This window comes from Hetaerina americana, unplaced genomic scaffold, assembly GCF_022747635.1.
Source record: "Hetaerina americana unplaced genomic scaffold, ioHetAmer1.1.p SCAF_4, whole genome shotgun sequence".
Lineage (NCBI taxonomy): Eukaryota > Metazoa > Arthropoda > Insecta > Odonata > Calopterygidae > Hetaerina > Hetaerina americana.
In genome coordinates, this window is record NW_027286985.1 from 76639524 (window position 1) to 76662347 (window position 22824).

The 22824-nt window shown below is 38.4% G+C and overlaps 1 long non-coding RNA gene across 1 annotated transcript in view; it reads right to left on the bottom strand.

Annotated features, from left to right (window-relative positions):
* The window catches only part of LOC139692453 (uncharacterized), a 682508-nt gene extending 663593 nt beyond the window's left edge, over positions 1–18915 (bottom strand). Inside the window, exon 1 of the long non-coding RNA XR_011701762.1 lies at positions 18731–18915. This is a non-coding gene — a long non-coding RNA (uncharacterized lncRNA). The remainder of the gene's footprint in view (positions 1–18730) is intronic.
* Between the last annotated feature and the right edge of the window lie 3909 nt (positions 18916–22824).

Genomic DNA, 22824 nt, shown 5'->3' on the forward strand with positions numbered 1-22824 from the left:
AATGTTCTTTAGGTGTATGTTCAAAGTCCAATATGAAGGCCGAAGTACTTTCTTCGGAACAATACAAACTAAATAAATCTTTTTTTTTGTTTAAGTTCATGTATTTTTATCTGAATTTTTCCAACGTCATTTGGAACCCGTAGGCATGACGCGTTAGAATGTAAGTGCTCTGGAAAAAATATTTTTTCTTAAACGTTTTTCTGCCCCATTCCTCGTATAATAGTATGATATTGCATCCCCTGTAAACCATCGTCAAGAGTGAGTTTAAGGCCGATACCTGATTTCTCCCCACCCTTCGTCCACTTTTGATTAGGTCGTGTGTTTTTCAATCACCTCACGCTACCATTTGCTGATTCCCGCAGCCCAAACAGCTCCGTCTACACCGCAAATGAAGAAATTTACTCATCATCCAGTTCCGCTTAAGCACTTCCGGAGCGTTTGTTTGAACTTATGTTTCCCACTTCTGGAGGATAATTAGTGGCATTTTTCATTCCAAGGAGGCTGTTTCAACTCGGGGCAGTAAACAAGGCAACGGGGGTGGAATGCATGGCATGGGAGGGTTTTTTTGGTCACCGGTCGGCCGCGGGGATGACGCCGACAAAGGCGAATAGACGAGGAGCAACAGCTCAGGCAGGGAAACTGTGACCATCGCAACTAAAACGTGCACACGGTGGATTATCTCATAAGCCGGATTCGTAGACGCTTTCTTAAGGCGGTTCTTCTGACTTCAAGAAGAATAATCCCAGGGATTCTAAACATTTCATCAAAGCATATCCAAAGACTAATTCAATCACTTCACGCTTTAATAAATGCCCTTTTCACGCTATATTTCCCTTGCTAGTTCCTTAGAAAGAGTATGGGCTCCCTAAGTATGGTATCTTGTCTTGGGTAAGATGAGAATGAATGCCTTAGTTCTCAGCAACGGTGAGTTGTAAATATCCCAATTCGCTATCAATATGACCGTATTTCATTAATTAAATTAGATAAATATAACCTTTAACTATTTGCAGTATAAACATTCAGCCGCGAAATTTAGTATGAGGAAATTAAATTGTATAACTGAATTTGGTACGCATAAAGCGAATCAAGTAATGGATATTTTAACCCCTAAATTCTCCATTAGTCACGCCTGAACGAGCATAAGAATAGTGTCACTTGTCCAGAAAAGCATTTAAAAAATTCATTCTTCACGAAGAGGGAGGCACTTTGAGTGAGTACACCGATCGTCGGATGGGACGTTAATCTGCGGACCCCTTGGCGCCTTTCGTTAAGAGTAGGCTAATGCCGACACCGGGTTTCTCTCCATCCTTCATCCTTTCCTGTCCATCCCCTATGGCGCAAATGACCTCAGCTGTCGGTCGCCTCCCCTAAATACTACTTCTACGAAGAGGGAGAAGACTTTGAATAAGATGGCGGACCAATATCTTGGAGACCAAAAACCACAGTAATCAACTAAAAAGTTAGTTTGATGGGTAATGGCAGAGCTCTCCTCGTACTCAGTGCTACTCATGAGAAATGGAGTTGCGCACATCTTGAGTGAACAATTCAAAATGAACTATTCCCTTCGTTGAGCTACGTGAATTATTCGAAGCCGTACATAGCAATTAGTTCCTTTGAACGTAACTCTTTACTTATCTATAAATAAAAATAATAACATAAACTGATAACTCAGAGAATAATACCACACAATAGATCTGGTTACTACCACAGAATATACTGGTAAGTAGCAATGCCAGACCTTCTTATTATTCACAATAGTAATAAGCTGAAGACGGCAAATAAACGATGCGGCAAAAATATATCACCTAACCGATTTTCTTCAATTTTACGTTCATATTCACGAATGATGATATATGATGATAAGGAGTGCAAATTCAGATTTCCATTCTTTTAACCTAGTTTGCATTATACTTCCATGATGTAAGTGATCGAGCATTCATTCAAAATGGACGAAAAGAATACGTAAGAGACGCCGTACTCATATTTCTATAGTTATTTCTTCCACAAAGTAATCAAAGGAATCAAATCAATTACAAGTACGTTTACTTAAAATATTTAGCGCAGTAATATAAGTATCCTTGCGTGCATGCAGCCTGCACAACAACGAGCGACCTTTTCAGCCTAGTGAACTAGTAAATGGTGAAAATGTACTAGTAAGTAAGTGAATTATTACCTAAAATAAAGTTATTACCATCACTAGTGTGAACTTCACATATTCAGAGTTGGCTTCCTGCTCATTACCCTATACCAAATGGGGTTTCCTGGGATGATCCAGAAAGGATATTCAAAAAAATACGCAAGCTTAAGTTGTCAAGATTACATGCGTCAAACGGACTTGACCCCTGGATCCTTCGATCAGCAGCCAAATGATCTAGCCCCTACTCAACCTAAGATTAACTCTAAAAATTATCTATGGACACTTTTTCAAGTCGTCATATCATTGATGAAGTTCATTGATAAAGAATAAAATACGTGATCGCTCTCTATATTTGAGGTAGATTTTTGGTGATTTTACTCGCGAAATTCTCTCAGTGCTATCCACGCCTTGAAAGATCACCTCTAAATTGCAAGTCAGGCGCCGAGTTGTCATTTTTAGACTATAATACTCCGTCATTTATTAAAAACTATCCGACTGCGAATAAGTTTTTTCCCAATTTTCAAGTACACTATTTTCATTTATTCCACATTTCTCTCGAAAATGTATTCGAATGAATGAAAAACTACGCTAGAAAAGAGGATACAGAGAGTAAATAATTCGAAAAAAATTGAATTTTTGTTGATCTTTAAATTTTTTGCCTTTAACCATAGACCTAAATTGGGTATTCATGCTGCATTTGGTATCAAGGTTGCTATCAGTCTACATCAATATATTATGATTTGAAGAAAGAAGAATAATATTCCCTCACTAAATAATTCGTATTAACGAAAAAATTAAAAAGAATCAATACATGCTTTTTCAAGCACATCCTGAAAACTCACGGTTCTTCTACTCCACCTCCATAAATCCTTTCCGAATAAACAATGTTTTGGTTTGATAACTTAGGTTAAGCATTCTCCTTCAAACAATCTCCCGCTATTATTCTTCCTAATTCCTCGAAGTAAGCACTCGTCGACTTGTAACACTATTTCTGTCCACCGACCAGTTTCCTCTCCCGAAAGATCTCGACAGGAATATCTCTACTCAAGTCCGTCCAGTCGAAAATAGTGGTTTTCATGTCCAGCTATGATTTTGATCATTTTTTGTCAATCTTCGGACATCAATAATAACAATTCCAAAATGTTGAATAATTTCAATCTGCTACAGTAATGTCCATTTACATTTATACAGTTCATATGTGCGAGTTTCTACTCCTTACGGAGTTAATCTTTTGGCAACCGTGCTTCACACACCTTGAAGGCAATTCTAAGATTTCAGTTGACGGCCGACAAGCACACATTCTCGCTGTCGAAGGTATCACGCGAGCTATTTATTTTTCGACTTTTCCACTTCCTGGTGTCTTTGGTCCCCCGTCCAGACAGAAAGCGAGACGTGTCGGCATAAGTTTCTTACAAATTCTGATGCTCTCAATGTTTCTCTTTTCATGATAAACAAATTGTTTTGTTTGTTTATCGCACCTAGTCACTCACATTTTTTTATTTTTCTGTACGTGTTTTTGAAAAAACCAATTATTTTGGATTTTTCCTTGGCACGTTGACAACACGGCACCATAAATACAGAAGATACGCCAGGTGATATAATAGCCGAAACTTTCGGTGACGATGGTCGACCTAACACATCAGGGAATAGAAAAGGTCGAACATAAAGGTAGCTCGCGAGGCCGCTTCGGAAGTGATATTTTTTTGCTTGGTGACTGGCGGCATAAATCTTAGTATTGCCCTCTGTTGATATCGACTGTAGACCGAACGAATATTCTAGACTGTCTATTTTAATGCTATTAAATGAATGATCTAGCAATACGTTCGCTTGCGCAGATTTCTACGCAGGGCACTGTAGGTTCCCCATTAGCAGGGCACTGTAGGTTTCCCTTAAAGAGTCAGTGTATGGGAAAACCGTTCATGACGGGAAGATTTGTTGCATCGCTATGGTGACACTTTCCTTATTCTTCCAAGACGGCACACATCGAGGGCAAAGGCAATTACGTAATTACACCGTTGGGCTCACTACTTTCATTGGCTATTATTCTCCTAGAAAATACCATTCCATTTCTATCCTGGCATTAATTTAATCTCAGAAAATTCATTCAAGTGTAGGTATCCATGCGTTTAATTAAAAAACAAAAATAGACTTTTTAAATCTTAGATTGATCAATGAAGACAATTAGTGGTTGAGTGACTAAGCGGACTAGTGTACTCTGGTGCTCCCGTCTCCGTCCACCTGCGCCAAAATCAGAGGGAAGGAGGAAATATTTTTTAATGATTTTCATAAACACTTTTAATGATACCGTGGGACTGACACGTGTAAGAAGCGAGAGAAGGATGAAAGGAATAGGTAAAGGTTTGTTTCCAATTCCACGTTCAAATCAAACTGTACTAAAGTTAAATTGTATCGTTGCATTCAATTTATTTCACAAACGAAATTTGGTCCAAAATTAATGCATGCTTGAGTTTGCCGATGACTTCGGAGGATACGTTTCCATCGTTTCCCACGTTCCCGAGACCATTATATTACGGGTGGATACAGACAGACGCTAGAGTAAGAATAGTGAACAGGATAGCGTTAGTTTTTGCACCAAATTTTCAAATCCATTATACGAGCGTATGCAATTCATCTCAAATCAAACTCCCCATCTATGGAAAGAGGAGAAATGGTAATGTTTTCTAGACTTTCTTACTTAAATACGTGTTTGCTAATTGAAAGATCTAGATTTGTCTTGTTTTGGATTGATTCGCCTTTTGAAACGGTTTTCTCTGCACACAAATTCCGCTTCGAGTATACACGTACCCAACGACATCCAAGGAGGTATTAATTAAAAGCACTGAGAAAAACCCACCTTCCGCCCGATGTGAGCGGCTAGCTGAACGCAATACTCGTCGTGGTGCGCGCTATCTTCCCGAGGAACGGGAGGAGACGGGAGGAAAAGCGGGCGGTGGCAGGACGACAAGTGCGCACCGCCGATTCCCGCAAAATTCGCGAATGCACACTGATAACAAGCTGATTCATTAGTTAAATCCAGAAATATAAGTTGATTTACGGGTTCTGGAAAGTTAACCGATAAAATAAATCCATCAAAGTTAGGAGCAGTTAATGAAATGATAAAATGTCGTGTAACCGAGTTCCAACTAAACGTATTTTTAAAAAGAATTTTGAACCGGTTCAAACCCTACATAAAAATCGCAACGCGCAATTTACTGGGGCTTTAAACTTTGTACGAAGTCGATGGTGGTGTAAGGGAAAGAACTGCCTCTCTCACCCTGGATGCATGAATTTTACAAACCTTAAGGCTTGATTTAGGGTGAACTCGACCCTGGGCTTCATTAATACGGATAGATATATACGCCGCTCTTTTTTGAGCAAAATTTCGCCCGTTTTTCCTCAACAATCTCAAAATATTTCTTCCCAACCTGTAGAGAAAGTCGGTGGGTCAAAAAAAAAGAAAACAAGGAAACTTAATCATGATAAGCTTGAACTACTTCCGAATTACAAAAGTATAAGATCTGAGAAAAGTATAATCATCAAATTACGTCAATTATTAAATCAGATAACATGCATCCAGGTGCATTAAATTCAGAAATAAATTTATTAAATGACTGAGAAATGAAGTATTTAATAAAGTAATGAATCGTTACCTTGGAGTTTTTTCACGTAGCACGCGAAAACCCCGGTCCTCCAGTTGATCAAAACAACCAAGCCGCAGAACGTTTTGCAACAAACAGCGATTCTAATAGTACTTTGTATTGCCTTCTTATTTTTGGTGAGTTAATTTAGCGGTGTTTTTCCTTCAAAGATTTAAAATAATGGATTTCCATTTTTATGAATGATGGTTTACGTTGGTCTTTCGATTCATTCTCACGCAAACGTCAGACTATAAATATTAAAATAAAACGCTAAAGAAACAAACATGCCGAAACTGACCAGAATATTTTATTCTTCATTCTCCCTATTCATTTCAAGTATCTGTCTGAAATAGTTGGCAATTTAACAAAAAAGGAATTATCTAATGGAGATACCCTACTTCGAGTGACAATAGAAAACGTTTATGTCAATTAAAAACCAACAATCTAAATAAGATGCTATATAAACGGTCACATCTCACCTTTTGAAATTTATTTACAACTAATCCGATATCGAGAGTGGGATCCCAAATCATCGGCACTGGGCGAGTTAAGTTAGTCAATTTTCTCCAATCCTAGATGCGAAGTTATATTTTAGTCGTTATTACGAAAAGAAATCTCGTAGCAGAGAACTGGTTGTCACTTCATTAGTAGACTTAATATTTGTCATCAATGAAATTTTCCCGCTTGTACATTAAACCCCGTCAAAAAATTGCAAATCTTTTAATTTGTCGGCATAGTTAATTTTGGAGGCATCCTCCCATTTCAACACCCATACCGTGTTTCTGGGTCGATGAACTTAGTCTTGTTTTTGAAGTGAGACGCAAGATTATCTCCTAAACCTCTCTTGAGTTGCTGAATCGCGCATTCCTTGCCTTGAAGACTACCTTTTCAGAAACTTTCGACGTCCGCCTCCGACTACTGCACTTACCGCCTTACACTCTACTTATCAGCCTGTTTAAACTGTTCAAAAACTCGGACCCCAAGGTCATGGGGCTTCTAAGAGGCCCCAACAAATATTGACGCGTCATTCTATCCCAATCCTTCTTGATAACTTGTCCTTCCTCTTTTTTTCTCACTCACTTCCGAACAAATTCAAAACCTTCCCTCCCCGCGAGCGAAAACTCCTACTACGGTCAATCGCAGAGCCAAAGGGTCAGCGCAACCATACGTCGTGCCGCGTCGTGTTCCCTGGAAGGAACGTTTCAACAGGTGCCGGATATATCTACGGCTATACTCTCCAGGACCTCCGCTTTCATATCTTTATACTTTGCTATCACTACTGCTTCCAGGGGTTATCACCGGTGCCCAAAATATTGTCCCAGATACTGATATCTTTAGCTGAAGGCTCCTCACATTCTACCCACCCAAAAATGTCTCCATACCCGATTACGCGCTGACAACTACACGTGGAAAATTACCGATATTTTAAATCCTTTTTTTCAAATAAGGTAAGGTTGGGCTCTGCTATCAGCACCTAGGTAACAAAAAACTCATAGTTACGTTACCCTAGGTACAAACCATCAGTTACAAGCCTAGAAACTAGTGATTCGAAAGTTTCACGGTGGAGTAAAATGCAATAATTTTGAGCAGAAAAGATTTTAGTCGCTATTCGATTAGTAAAAGATGACCAAAATCATTTTAATCATTTTCCGAGGGTTTCATACAATTACACGCCTTTCTTTGATCGGAATGCACAATAAAATAACACAAATGCGCATTAATTCTGGATCTTCAATGAAACGTTGGACGTTAACTAGTATTCCCATATTCTACATCTACTTAATACCCCGCAAGCCGCCGTAAGGGCGTGTGGCGGGGGTGTTAGGACACCACCCGCAATTTAGAAAAGAAAAAAAACCGCATGCAAGAACCGCAAATTCATACATTCACAAAAAAACATGGCATACATTCATGCAAGAACACTTGCACCCCACACACATGCAAACACTCAAACTACCAACTAACATACACATGCATCTGAAAGTATACCTAACAGCTTTGCAGTGTTTAACTTTGCTCCGACTTGTAAATTCAATGTTTTTAATATTTCTAAAGTGACTTTGGTTTCTTACTATTATGATTTCTGATTGTTCGGGGAAAGAATGAGTATTTGTATCTATCTGTACTGGAATCTATCTCCCTTATTTTATCTTTGTGGTCTGATCTACCTAAGTAGTGTGGGGCCATTATAATTCCTTCAGTGTCATAGTTAAACTCGTTTGTTCTGGACCTTTCTAAAAGTCTAAGCCTCGCTTGTTGTCTCCATACTTCAAGTGGTTCCCAGCCTAAATCCCTTAAGAGACCTGTCACACATGTGTTCTTATCATAACAATTTTTAACGAATCTAGCGGATTTTCTCTGGACTTTATCTAATTCTTTTTGCCAAATTTTCTCCCAAGGATCCCAAATACTTGCGGCATATTCCAAATGAGGTCTAACTAGAGCAAAATAACACCTCTCTTTAACTTTTTCATGACATTTCCCCACCACCCGTTTTATGAAGCCAAGTTTCTTTAAAGCTGATCCGCATGTTGTCCTGATATGTGCTCCCCATGAAAGGCGTGGTGTTAGAACAACCCCCAAATATTTAACTTGATTGGCCGTAGTCAGTACTGAATCCTCTATTTTGTAGTTTAAATCCTGTTCCTCGCTGCCTTTGTTCCAAAATTTCAAAACTGCGCATTTATCTATATTAAGTGTTAATCCCCACCACCCGTTTTATGAAGCCAAGTTTATTAATCCACCAATTTTCCTGAATACATTTTTTCCCTGGTAAAATAAGACGCCGAAAGCAAAATCGGAGAAATGCATTCAGTATAAACATATTTTTGTAAGAAGCGTTAGCAGGAAGAATTATTTTTTCTTTTGACTAACAGAATACTGTCGTAATTACCGGGCAAACAATTGCGGGCGCCAGCAATGGTGGCTACTCGACCAAACCAGCCATGACAAGCTTTCTACAAGGGTAGCTTTGTGCATGTAGGTGATCAACCGTGTGATTGTCCTCCGTGCGAATGCCATTCAAAACTCTCCCGGAGTAAGGATTATGGAAATGAAGCCCAAAGTGAATTCAGGTCTCGGGTTATTCCCTTGGGTCCACATCGCGGAGCTTCAACTCTCGCCCAGAATTATCACCCGACCGTTTTATGTAATTCTGTGGAGCTTATTTCGGAATGACGAAGTGATTTCTCCCAATACAGTATCCTGTGAGAGAGATTGAAGCCAAAGAAACTGATATTTTCCTTTCCACTACCACGAAGCTCAGTCATTGATGATAATTAGAAGTATAAGGCCCAAAAAGTAGAATAAAGCTGGGGACAAATATTTAATGCAGATCAAAGTACAAATTGATAAAATTCTTCATAAGAGCACCCTTATACATCGACACACTAATGCCAGTGCCTCCGCCAGTTGAGGTATGCTTCCTGTAAAGCTTCCTGTAAAAGTTTCAGAATCTTGAACATTATTTGAAACGAATGAAGAATTCCAAAAGTCACAATTCACATAAACGCCTGTGAACATCATAAGCAGATATCAAGTGACAAATGCCCTCTCAAGAAATGCTGGGGTTATTGCGGTTGAGGTTCTGGACGTTCGCGAACAATTATGACGTCCTATGCATTGCGCGGACTTCCGTTTGTTTGCAATAAGAACTTCATTAGGTTTTCCTTACCCTCTACCTGCAAACATGCCAACCAAAAGTCTGCGTTATCTTTTATAAATGTTCATATATTGTAACTTTTAAAAGTGTATCACTACAATAATATGCTTGTTATTTCACGAGTTTTGGAAGCACTAATCAGCTTTTACCTACCTTCAGTACCTAAGTTTATCATATGTTCAAAAATCGGAGGAAAGCTCAACTGCAAAATAACTATTTATTAATTAAAAATAGGCACTTTTTAATTAATAAAGATATTCCACCTGAAACGTCTCTTTTTATTCAAAATAACTAGCTCAAATTAAAAATAACTAGGCGTGATATATATCCTGAAAAACAAATAAAGCAACGCATTAACAACTGAAACTTGAGCCAAATTTAATAGGTACCATACACAGACTTGACTGCATTAAAATCACGAGGTCTCTCAGTAAAAATGAAAAAATAGTGTCATCGCAATGTGGTCAAGTATACACTATTGACTCCTAGCTCAGTCTCCATATCGCTAAAGCAGTAAATACTGAAAACATTCAATATCAAGACGCCATATGTACAGTCTTAAATCTGGATTTTCTCTTGCGATCTAATTCTAACCTTCAAATGTTCAAAAAAACAGATCTTATTTCATTGAAAGTCCAAGCTACTTCACCCATTGCCTTTTCAAATCTATCTTTTCCTTGCATTTTGCACCTTAGCAGTCTAGTAAATCATCACTGTCTAGTCAGTCTCATAGCGTAACCCAAGGCAAGCACTCGCGGGATCAAATAGTTCCATCAAAGAAACGGCATGTTTTTCAAATATATTCCTTATCATTATCACGCGGTAGTCCAGGGGCAGAGCGTTGGACTACTGACCTAAAGGCCAGGGTTCGATTCCCAGGAAAGCCCTTCTGGGCACCTGCAGCTCCACCCAAGCTATGTGATTTTTTGGGGTACCAGATCTTCCTGGGAAACCATAATCGGAACAGGGAAAGGAATCGGCCCCCCTGCCCTGATGTGCGAATTTCACACGCCGTATAGGGCTTAGCACTGGGTGAACTCTACCATCACCTACCAGACCTATCTTCGGGTTGATAACTGTTTATTGTTTTTTTATCCAATAGGTATTTTTCAATACAAAATATTTGCTGACAATCGTCATCATATACAATATTAGTATAAATTGAATACTCATTCTGGTCCTGTCAAGCCAGTCAGTTCTGGCTTGATAGCAGGTGCCACATACACAAAAAAAGATAGCAATAAAATGTTAAATTATAAAACTATACACGATATATTGTTTCAAGCTTTATCCCAAGCCCTAGTCCCTTCTGTGTTATAACCAGTCTTTTATTCTCCAATTTATAGAATTTACCATTTTTACCAAATTACCAGTTATACCAAATTATAAAGTCAATGTTGGATGAAATGGCATATAACTATGGAGAAAAAATATTGCAATGATTCTTTATAGATAAATACCATCGAAACTTAGGGAAAAATCAGTTGATAACCTACATCAAGTCACACAAGCTCCAACGGAGAAAATTATAAAATTAGTATTGCCATGGAATGTTAACTGAAGCTCCAGTTGGACCTTGTTGTGTCCAGTTGAGCGCCTGAAGACGCTTTGTGGCCATTACAGAAAAAGGCAGAGAACTAGAGGAGCTAAATAAGCCCACGGAGCTTACTGCTAGCTCTTTCCCTCTGAGTAGTGAATCACAGAATTAAATCGGTAGCTTGGAGTCTAATAAAGCTCTTCCCACTCGGAGCTTCCACAGACAGAATAACAGGATAAAGCATGCGACAGTGCTACCGCCGTCACACATGAAGCGCGATTTTAGATGCAATAAAAATGGAATTTCAATTCATATTTATTTCGACGCTGCCGTTTTTCTCCACCAAAGCAAAAGGATTGAAAATTCAAACCGCAAACATAGCGCGAACAAGATGTTGTGATGCAAGAAAATAAACATTCTTCCGTCTTACATTTTGCAGTTATGTCGTAAAATGAACATCGTAATTCTACGGATCAGTATTTCCCCTCAAGAATCAGCCCATAATAACGCAATTCCATATGAGTTCCAACATTTTATTTAATTAAAGATTTAAATGGTCCTGAAACAGAACACCAAGTAACATGAATTATCAGGCACGCACCACAGCAACCTGGGAATACACACGTTGACCGGGCCCAGCAATATTACTTTTGAGCATCTATCGTTCGCTAAAGTCCAAGGGGAAAAGAATGATTCCGTGGCATTTCCTCGATTCTCCCAAGCTTGAGCAAATATCCAGAGATTCCGGTTTTCCCAGTCCGAAGCCACGCTGCTTGACTACCAATATTTCAAAAAAAATCGCAAAACTTTGAAAACGCGTTCGTGATTTATCGCGCATGGTGTATTACCTCTTTCAGCACAGCTTATCAAAAATTTTACCCAAGGAATTATTATTGCTTTTATATCAATCAGATCACAGCCAGGTGGTGCATGAACAAAGCAGAACAACATTTTCAGCCAAAAATTAATTTCCAGGCTTAAATATAAAAAATTATACTCAGTACGGCGAAAATTTCTTGGGAATATTAAACTCAATTCTAAGTTTCCACCGGTTGATTTTTAACGTATAATATGTAAATAAAGTTTGCCGTAGTAATGCAACGCTCTATCGGTGGTAACTTTTCCAACAGAAGAAATTCGTAGCATTGCAACCATTTTTATTTTATTAATTTTATCTCATTGTGCAGCCCACTGGTTAAGTTGAATTCGTGATAACGCGAAATATAAAATATTGCAAAATTTTCCGGCAATGATCTTTCTTCGAGGCTGATTAGAGCGATACCCAACTTATTCTTGAAGTAATTTCCTGAGTTATTGTGCGATAACGTCTGCCATGAATTCAAATTCATTCCGGCATGAATTCAATGCTTTCCTTCATGCATATTTATTGCAATACGTTTGTTCAATAAACGAATCAGTGAGTTAGTAAATAAGAGGATGACTGCGAAGCACGTGACAATGACGCGCGTAAATGTGGATAATGGAATACATGGGTTGGGGATGGACTTAATTAAATGTTGAACTCTGTCGAAATCTTAACTGCGGAAAGACTAAGAATCACAAACATATATTCTTGATATTCAGAACATTGAACTTTTATGCAACGCTTTTATTTAATTTATACTTCAGCATTTTTTTAATGCTCTCAAACAAATATGTTAACTTACACGAAAAAAATTGATGAGCCGACCGCTGGGATACAGATTTTGCGAATTTAATGATATCTTAGATGAATGGATACCGACGCAAGAAATGACAGTAAGATTAGTGTGTTTCTCTTTTACAGGGAAATATTCATAAAACTGAGCATGACTGTTTTCATTTTTGATCCCCGAAAAGAAAGACCAAACGCGCATACGACCTTATTTCCCGGCTCCTTTAAGTAGCTTTCTATTGTTAAAAGCGATCGAAATAAAATAAGTCAATGTCTTTTTTTATCATTTTTACACTGAATACACTAATCTTTCGGTATCTATATCATACTTTCATCTACGGCAAAAGTGTCCAGAGAAACACATTTTCGATGTTCACAGTTCTATCATCTTTTTAACACGAATACGAAAGCATACATGTTTGAGCCTAATATATCGGAATGTTAGCACAAAAGAACAACCAGGATAATCACAACCAACCAAGCCCTGGGTGTAAAAAAAAACATCTAAGCGGGAATCAAACACGCGACTCAATTGCCAGTGGGCGAGTGCCTGACCGTGAAAGGCACTTCGGAATCTGGCAGCAGGTAGCATTCGAAGTTTGCTAGATGTAAAGCATAAGGAGTGAAGCACGGCGTTCTTCTGCCTTTCTGGAGCGATATTAATTGTTCTTGCAGCGGAACAGGCACTTTGTTTGGGGATAAACTCGCTCACGTGAGAATCACACAGAGAAAATCAACAAAAAAATCTTCCAGAAGCAGAAACTTCGTAAGTTACGTCCGAAAAGTATTTCACTCTCAAAATATAATACGAGATCAAAAATTATTCGTAAATAAAGATATCTTATTAATCATTACGGGAGAAGACCGACAATTAAGGTAATTAGTGCTATTATGTATAGGTGGGTAATTAGTTAGTGGTATGCTGGTGAAGATATGGAGGAAGGGTGGAGAGAAATCTGGCGACGACATTAGCGTAATTCTTCACGATAGGCGCCAATGCGTCCACTGTTGAACATTCCATCCGACGGAAGACATATATTTAGTGCTCTCCACAAATATTCCAAGGTGGGGATCGGGATACTACTGCAAAAGCATACCAACTCTGGGGTGGGAAATCAGTACATTAGTTACTACACCATCCCGATCTCCAAATAAATATATACTCGGACAAATCAACAACAGCCCATCAAGACGCACCTAAAAATGACAAAAAAGTCTCCCTCCAAATGAAAAAGCAAAATGATGTCGTCTACAGTAAGGGGGGAGATTTGGGGGTGGGGAAAAGACTATGATTGGTGGGATATGTTTTAAAAACCAGTCGGGTGAACAATCAATATAGCCCCCTCTTCCCGCAAGAGCACCGCGTGTAAGTGTGCATGTAGTACGTAGTTGATTAAAACGGTTGCCAGGGCGACCTTGGTGTGCTCTCTTGGGCAACGTCCAATCGCCACAAAATGAGACGAAGGAACCGTAATAATAGCCGAGAGAGGATAGGGAGTGAGAGGGGAGGGAGGCGAAAAAAGAGAGAGAGCGAGGGGTAGAGAGATGAAACGGAGGAGGAAGAGGAAGACAGAAACGAGAAAGAGACAGGGAAAAAGACGGGAGGGCAAAACAGGATGCGTGGGGAGGATGGGTGGTGGGTGAGATTCGGACTCCATTCCCCCTCGTTTTTTCCTCTCTTTTGCATCCGTCTCGTCTGCACAAACGTGCGGGAGGACGGCTTGGGGAGGAGTCATCGTCCTTGGGTGCAATCGCCACGCTGACTATTCGCGGACCGTTGGGGAGAGCAACACACTTCTCCCGTCCGCATGCAACACTGGGAGTCGGGAGTAAGCTGAGCTTCGACTAAGCCAACGCGAGCCGCTGGGGATCTCGAACGCCTTAAGCCCCAGTCACGGGGGCAGGCATAGAGAGTCATTCCGTCGGAGGCGCCGGAAAGGATCGTCGGCATCGCACAGGAAAAATCTTAACCGTCAGTTGACATTTAAACCTGCAGCCGATGAAATTTCCCCAAAATGATAAAACACACTGAGCGAAATAATACCTAACGTTAATAATAATTTTTGCTAGCCGTAGTCTACCGGGTTAAGAGAGTGCTTCCAATGGACCATGAACCCTCCAGTAATTCTAACTAAACCCCAGAATACACATGACGACAACTCATCCTATAGCTCTGCATACTTTCCAACTCCCTTATTTCTATCCAAAATGCCTTTTTTCCTCCCTTTTACCTTGCCTTCCCTACATTCTTGAGGGAGATAAAGAGCTGAATGAAAAAGAGAGAAATGCTGAACCTTTAAACGATTATCTCCAATAGACCGTGCGCAGGATCGAGATCTGATAAATACAGGAAGGTTTCTCTGAAAATTGCATACAGGTATGTTCGAGTCCAACGGGAGGAAAACGCATGGGATGCAAAATAAATACTAGGAAATCAAAAGTAATGAGGATACTCACAACATCAATCTCGATAAATACGGTGGCATGGTAGTTTAGTGGGTAACAGGATCCACTATATGGTATTCTACGCCCAGTGGTGGTTTCTAATATACTATTGGCGAGAAAACACAATCGGATAAATCAAGTGAATAGTTTCAAATGCTTTGGAAGTAGGCAGCACCCACATAAAATCATTTATTCTGGAGAGTTGATTTTGACGCACTGTAAGGCATTGGGTTCGTAGTGGTGGCATGTATAATACTGGCCCACAATCGCGAATCTCCCATCCTGCCGGGTAGCCCCGCCTAATTATTATAACTGCTGATGCTAAACATTCTGCCTTTGACATCAACCATCCCAGCTGCTTTATCTAAAAATATAAGAGCATGGTGCCGACATATTCAGCTAATAATACGGAAGACGAAGCCGATTAACTGAAAGCGCGACGCTGAAAACATCCTCTAGCTGGATTTAAAGTGCACCTTTTATTCCTACACTTGACTGACCACACCTACCCTTCGAAAGTAGTACCTATCAGGTCGTCACCGCCCCAGTCAATATGAATTAGGAGAGCGTACGATTGGTGAGAGCGCACATTCACATATACACAGAACACCCCTTGAATCGACAGCGTCGATTTTCACCACTGATGGTACATTATAATAGATGGTAATACTTCCAACATGCATTTACCATCGATAATCCTTATACCTACCCAATTTGTTCTTCGTCCCACCTATATGATATCAGACCAAGGCTAGACATTGAAAATGGTATATGGGTCAGTATTTCTCAATCACACTGCACCAATTGGCTTAGGTTCTAATTTCTCACCTCCTATCAATGAATTCATCATAATATATCCAGGATTTAAGTCAAAACTTAACCAAAGTCTCCGAGAGAACACCAATAATATTTAGTATCAACTGCCCAGTGGTGTAGTCTGGATGGATCGAATTAAGCCGGATTAGGAAACTTTACTCCCACAAGAATTGTTCACACAGTTGAGAACTCCATCGCAATGAAAATATAATACGAGGCAATTCTTACATTTAATTTAATACACCAACCTTAATTTAAACAATATTTCATTATTAAATAGGTATATGTTGAAACCATGATCGGCGGTAGACGCGATACAATATTCTATTTTAGAATACAATCAGGAACTTCATACTCAAGTGTAACTCCCATCCCTATTTAGAAAAATTTCGGCAAATAAGTCCCGTGAACCTCTTCGTTTTTTTTATAATTAGATACGTTTCCTATTCCAGTCTGTACCATCGCCATTAATACGGAATAAACAAGTTTTAAATATCACCTTAAAGGAAGAAAATGGAGACGCGCAGCTGTAGCTACACAGGAGAATGAAGACATAAAATAGGTGAGTATATAATATTAACGAGAGCTTTCGTATGGGAGAAATCATTTCTTCGGGTACAGTGGAATAGATGGGCCGGCAGCGGGCTTAGCCACCAAATTATTTCTGGCTCCGCCACGGTAACTACTGTTTAATAAGCATTGCCTCCAAAAAACAACTATGCTACCATACATGTAAGTCCACGGCTACTCCCAACAGCTAACCAAGTCTCAAAGACAATTCTAGGTCTCGTGTGTTCACCTCAGTACGGAAACAAGTCATTCAAGTCCAGTAACAATTAATACAAGCTTCCCAATCTCAGATCTCAATTTACCGAGGTTTGGCATCTATCTATCAAGGCCAAGTTTCGAGACTCAATTTCGTAAAGTCCGAATGAATTTCACCCCTCGCTATAGTCAGTAGTCCTGAGATTGGATCGGATAAATCCAAGATCAACCAGTCTTAGTGATAATCATTTATGAAGCTTCCAGGTGCCCGTGACAAGCTTCTCTGCTTATACACATTCGACAAGCTATGCCAGATAGGCCTAGGAGTGCAAAAGCAATGCGCAGTAATAATGGAAAATTCTTGGCCTTCAATACGCCTTAGAAGTAGGCAGGTATTCTACGAACACGGAAGGTTTCGCCTTAGGGAAACTGCGAAACCTACCACAGATCTTGACTTTGCATCCGATATTTCTCATAAGTAGCGAGAATTTTTCAGTCGATTGCTTCAACAATTTTTAGCCGAGAAACACCGTTGACTTCTGAAATGAATCTGGAAATGTTGGGGGATATGCCCTGGTTATTACCTCAACTTGACACCAGTGAAAAGTTATTTACAAGAAATTTAGACGATAAAATATTTGCCCCAGTCATTGATGAATAACTTGACGGATCCTAAGCTGCCGGCCGCTGTTTAAAAGTTCTTATTTTTCATGCCAAGAAAATAGAAATGCCACCCAACGTGCATACTACTGGCACAATCATTCATAATCCAAGGTCTTCATTCCCAACATAGCAACCATGAGTAAACAATGGAAAGTAAATGCTATGAGGCATTAAATGAAAAGTGAATAGATAAAAAAGAGGTTTGGTCATTTGTGAAGGGCACAAACAAAATAGTTTTACTAACTTAAGTTCGCAAAATCACTAAAGCAGGCAATATCGATGCGTAAAATTTAACTTCTAGACTGTGAATCGAATACCTAAAAGATTGAAGATTTCCAGTAAATCAAAGTTAATAATTCACTTTCTGCAAGCTGAAGCGATTAATTTCCGGCGAGGAACGGAATAATGGAGTGACAGAAAATCGGAGATTATCCTCTCAAGCTTACTTAAATTTCCTTCACATATCTTACGTTAAAACTGGGGCTAGATTAATCGCGCCAGTGTAATCTCTCAAATTTCTCCCTCAAACATCCTAACACCTGGAAACCGTATTCAATCACTGACAGCATTCTTCCGAAAGAGAAACTAAAAAACATTCATCGATAGGTGGAAAATCGAAAACTTTCATAGCAAATAGTAAGACGCAATAAGCACCTAAATTCTGCTGAGAAAAAAACAATCAAAATGTTCAAATTATACTGTCCTTAAACAAAGTTTTTATTCTTCAGAGTATTCCATAAAGACCAGCAACGAGGAAAACTCCAACAAATATCCCTCCAGGGAATTTATCATTCAAAGTTTTTTTTAAATTTAGTCCTCCGCTAACTTCAGCTAAACTGAATTCAAAACTGCGTAAATTCAAAGTCCCTTCTTCATTAAAGGTATCCCTTTCACCCAAACGATAACCATAAGAATCTAATCAAACGAATGTCAACCGAGAGGAGTGGATCTTGAATCTAAAACAAGTAACAAACATTAAACTGGAAGGCAAAACAGCTTCAAATTGGACATGTATTACGAGTTTCAACAAATTTAGGGAATCCACTTTCTACCGTCGACGAAGCAGCTAGTCCATATATATTAATGATATACTGAATGATAATCAGAAGCATGAATGAGGGTGCGAATTTCTGAAGTACCTTTTACCCTATGATAAAAATATCATCAAATATTAGTGCTGCTGCTCCTTTTCTATTAAGCGCTCCGAAATATTTGATCTAAGCGTATACATACTTGGTGACATCGATCAAAACCTCATATGCATGAGTGGATTTCAAGAGAGACTGGGGCAGATAGTCGAAATCAAAATAGTTTCTACTATTACATTTAGCATTCCTGCAACAACTAATTATATTATCAACAATTAATCATTTTATATTTGAACCCAAACAGTGAATTTCGTCTTCGTACTTACTCAATGCCGGAAAAACAGTTGTCTGCTCCATCAAAGACTTCATGCTGTTTTGGACACACGATAGCATAACAGAAGTTTTCTCACTCATTTCACAAGTTGCCAAAACGTAAAAACAGGGACATACACAAATAAATATTTTATACAAGATAAATGCTCGACTTCACAATTTCACGTCTGCTGGAAAACACCGAATAGTAACGACATCTGGCTAACAAAAGAACACCGAAATTACTATAGTATGGCCTTTTCAAATGTAGATCATACGTGTGGGTAAAAACGATCATGATTGTTATCTACCTACTACCATAGGTAATAGTAAAAAAAATAAACCATAAAAACACTTACTGATACCTTTAAAAGTTTTCATATTTTGTATCCAGCAAAACTATATTTTAAATTTAATTATTCGTTGTCAAACAATAACTTAATTTATTAAACCTTCAAATATATATTAATCATAATAATTATGGATGAGGTGTAATTAAATGTCAATAGAATAACATTTAGTAGTATCACTGCCCAGGATTGTGAATAAACTGTGGTAACCTAGGACACATTCATTTGTTTCAGAACTCTCCCCATTTGTATTTTAACCTAAAGAGAAGGGGTGGGGGTCATGACACAAACTAGGTCATTCAAATTTTTAAGATAACAGAAAACGTAATAATTTCATATTACAGTATTTGTTGAGTGGGAGTGATTGAACCCTAACGTTTATCATCTATATTTACATCTATGCAAAATACACTTAATAATCACTGTCATTGTCAGTGTATACATGCTAATTCAATAATACAGAAAATCTAATGCTCCATAATGCAAATTAAAGTCGCTTTAACATACATTAACTAATCAATGAAAAAAATGTCACCAACCCCAACATCAAAAATGTTGCACAAATAGTATGGGTGGCTTCAATTTCATAGGGCGGGTTGGTTGATGGGGGATAAGTTACAGTCTATGGTGGGAGTGCATACATATTCCATTCTCAGAAAATTAATTGATACTAAAATATATCTCCAACATTTATGTGACATAAAACTAAGGCTAAACTGTGGCTTTTATGAATTTTAAAGTAGCTCCTTTGATATTGCCTTCAGCCAGAGTTGACCTATTAGTTGCTTATTCCATTGCAGTACTCTTCACTGATCCATTTTATTTTATGCTTAATACAATCATTGACTTTTTTATTCAGTTCAAAGTGAATCGACTGGATCCTCATTTCAACACAAAGTGACCATAGTATCACCAAATATTTTGCATTGTTTCCAGGTTTTTGGTTTTGTTAAGGAAGCTTTTGTCAAGTTTATTCCAAGTCAATTATTTTCAACTCTTCCACATTGGCTTGTGGGCATTTCATAAAAAATCATCTTGAAGTTCTCGTTATCCCAAGGTAAATTTCAATTGTACCTTCATTTTATAGTCTCACAAATAAGTTTATATCCAGAGTATTCATATAGTGTATCTGGCCTAACAACATCAAATGATCTGAACAGCTTTGGGAAGCAAAAGGAACCCCTAGTCTTCATATTATTAAATCTCATAGATAATTAGTTCTTCCCCCAAGAATCTCAGCAATATTCTGCCTTTCATTTTCTTACAAGGCTAGAGATGAATCTTTGTAAGCAAGCACTCTGAACCAACTCAAGATAGTTGAATTTTTTTCACCCCTCTTAGCTTTCTGTTGCTCTTATATGCATGAGCATAATGCCCATACTACCTTTAAGGGCTGGCTCCAGCAGCCTTCAAATGATCTTTACCTTATTTAAAATTACCTTGAGATGTTTCACATTAATTAAATTAATTTTAAAAACTTAGGTTTTCCCCCAAAAGCCAGTTTGATAGCTAAAAATGGAGCTCACCTAGGACCAAGCCCTAGAGTTGCTCAAATTAATACTTTTAGGGTGATTGAGCCAGTCTGTACACTGCCATTTTCCAATAATTTCTGATACCCAGGAAATTAATAGCTTGAGACAGAGCTGGATATTCCAACAAATACATCTGAACTGGATTGTATCCAGGAACCCCTTGTTCTATGTTTTCCAAGATTATTCGGGTCTCCCACCGGGTCCACGTTCGTAGGTTTGCCGACGTTTCGATGGCAGAGTCGAAAGAAAGCCGGGAAAGTACCAGATCATTCTTCCTTGTTCTATGGCTGAATATTTTAGCCTCAAGGCAACATAATTAAATTATTCTAAAATTTTTCATTAAAATGAAAAGATTGAATTTAATTGTTCTATTCATTGACATCAAAATTAGATATATGGCAAAAATTAATATCAACCAACTTCTGCAAAAATCAGATCTGCATGAACTTGGTTCTCAATTCTACCATACTATTTTAAATAATTTGCTTATAAAATACCTGGGGTTAACACCTAAGGTAAGAAAAATAGATAAAAACATTTTGCAGTACAAATATATTGGTACCAGTACTTGGTTTATGATATCCTAAGTGTCAGTACCTGGGGAAAGAGATATGGATAGGGAGTAGAACCTAGGTCAATAATCCTCCAAAAAAAGCTAATATTAAATATAATTCAAAAACTTGGTACCCATTTCCAGGTACCAGTACCAAGGGCAAAACTTCTAGCTACTTACTGTTTTCTAAGGCAAAAATCCTAGGTATTTCTTGGTACCAAAGTGCAGATGCCAAACCCTGTAAAAATATATCTTAAAATGTTATTATTACACTTTGCAAATTCCAAAGAGGGAAAGACATTTGACCCATTTACTCTAATTGAGGCATATTCATGAGCATACTACAATGGCTTGTATACAGTGGGTGCTTCATGAAATACTTCAGTGAGATGATCCCACATTTTTATATATTTATACAAGAGACATTGAAATTGTACCAGTATTCCACTGTCATTATTTTATGGCCAAATTCTATAATCTTCCCACTTATTGATATTTTAGGCACAGATCAACACCAAAAACAAGGTGCTTAGCAGAGGTTCTACTTGATGCTGGAAGCATTCAGATAACCACAAAGTCCTAAATTATTGGTGAATCTGAACACAAGTCACTCCACCCCATGGTATATAATCGTTTATAACTTAATGTTCTACCAACTTGAACATCCTAAGAGCACAATGCCATGCTGAAGTAAATTTTGTGACAGTCAATAGAAAAGGCAGTCATGTGTTCATAATTTTTCTTGATGAGAATGATGAATTTCCAGTTGTATTGGTCTTTGAATAAAAATGCATGCCTTTCCAAATAACTTTTGGGCTACAACTCATAGCATCATACTGAAATACAGTAAATTCTCTCAAAATGGCAGTAGTCTGGAGAGGGAGGGAGAAATATTGCATCCTATATCTGTTCAAGCACTCAGTCACTGAATCTTCATTGGAAATATCATGAAAAGCATAAGAATAGAATTCCATTGAAATCTTTTATAGCCTTAAAACAAAGTTGAATGCAGATTTTCCTAATTGGAAATTATAACCTTTACTCCAGACAAGCCCCATTCCCTTCCAAAATTATTGTTCACCTTGGCAGGAACCTTCTCCAAATGTGTATGTTTACAATATTATGACTACATTTGAAATAAGAGCTGTAATTGGCTGCGTAGATTTTCGCGGCGGTGGCTTGAAGAATTCTGCATGTCCGGGTTTTCACCGCGTTGTTGTTTGAAGCCGACAACGCGGTGAAAACCCGGACATGCAGAATTCTTCAAGAGCTGTAATTATTTGGTTCCCACAGGAGAGTTATTTTAAGAAAAAGATAATGCTCAGATGAAATCTGAATATTATACATGAATTTCCTGCAGCATATTTAGTATTTTCAATAGACTGAGGGTCATACCAAGAGATGCTTATCTAAGATAGCCTTAGCCTCTCATTGCCACAATTCACGGCAAACAAAAGGAAAGTTGACCTTAGATATCAGACTCTCAGTGCAGATCTCAATGCAGTGTTATACCTACTGAGAATATCATCAGAAGCTGGCTGAAGACTTCATTTTGTTTGCCATCCTGGTGTTTCACTGTGATGGCCATTGAACATATTTAAAAAATGACAGTAAGCCTTATTGTCCATCTAAGCCACCAATCAACTCCGCTTCATTTTGGAAAATACACCTAA